We start from the raw sequence: 1,249 nt of genomic DNA, 5'->3' as shown, positions 1-1,249 counted from the left end.
CGGGCAAAATTCAAATGAAAAAGTTTAATGTTTCCCTCGCGCTCATATGACCTTATGCAGTTGCGAGAGTCGTAAAACACTTACGAAAGAAACAAACAACAAACCATTAAGCCATCCCCTGCTCTAAACGACCCTTTTTATCTCTCCAACGTGCTTCGCTTTGTACACCTCAAACTTCCCTTAGGTATGAGAATATTATACTACATGCGCACTGCATTGAGTTGAAAGTTAAAGAAACGTGTGTGCAAGTTGCGCACGTTAAAGATCCCTTGGTGGTAAAAATCAGTAAAAGTAGGCTTGGGCTGCCACCCGGGCAAAATTCGAAATTTCCCGCCTACTGAAAAAGTTTATTGTGACCCGTGCGCTCCTATGACCTTATGCAGTTGCGAGCGCCGTAAAACACTTACCAAAAACAAAACAAAAAAAAGAAATGCGGATGATTGGAGGGTGCCACTATTACTATGTTTGTTTCTCTCTGTCCGTCTTGGTTAAACTGAGCACGAAATTTAATGGTCATTGTTTCACCAACGCGCTTCTCTTTTCTCAAACTAAAAAACAATAACAAAAATCAGTTGGCAACAAAGACAGCATGTATAGTCTTGACCAATGTATGTTTTCATTTTTTCTTTCCTCATATTTTTATTTTCATTTACGTTAAGTTTTTTTTTCGTCTTTCCGTCTACTAATCGTGTCGGCTAATCCTGTTTTTTAGTTTCTCTTCCAGTTCCGTAGATAAAGCCTTTAATTATTAACGGTCTTGACATTGTTTATCATGTATTTCTTGTGTGTCTTATGATATCTTTAGAAAAACAGAACGCCCTTGAGTCTCCTGATACTGTGACTTTATTTTCTCTACTTTTATTTTCATGCTACTTTTATGTTTCCATTTCAGTGTTTCTCCTTTTACCTAATCAGTTTTAACGTCGCTTTTGTGCCAGTGATTTCGTCGAAGTTGTATTTCTGGTGATGTTACATAAAGAATATGGTTGTTTGTTTATTTAATCATTTAATCCTCCTTAATAGAAAGAAGAGTGTTCAGAAACTGATATTCAAGTTAATATAATATTACACAATCACACCATATAATATTATACCGATATAATAATAATTATTGTGAATCTGTTCATCATAACTTGAATCCGACATGGTTTACCATTTTCATGTACATTATGCTTAAGTAATGACAATGCCATGATTGATTGTTAATGATGTTTTGTTTTCCTTAGTGGCCCAAACCCTCTATTATATA

At 35.4% G+C, this 1,249-nt stretch overlaps 1 protein-coding gene across 1 annotated transcript in view; it reads left to right on the top strand.

Moving 5' to 3' along the window:
• The window catches only part of LOC101845583 (cytosolic carboxypeptidase 2), a gene marked incomplete in the record, with an annotated part of 101,844 nt that overhangs the window by 89,927 nt on the left and 10,668 nt on the right, over window positions 1-1,249 (top strand).

The sequence above is a fragment of the Aplysia californica genome, unplaced genomic scaffold, assembly GCF_000002075.1.
Source record: "Aplysia californica isolate F4 #8 unplaced genomic scaffold, AplCal3.0 scaffold00926, whole genome shotgun sequence".
Lineage (NCBI taxonomy): Eukaryota > Metazoa > Mollusca > Gastropoda > Aplysiida > Aplysiidae > Aplysia > Aplysia californica.
Note: the sequence above shows the minus strand (reverse complement) of the source record. Positions and strands in the feature narration are given on the sequence as shown.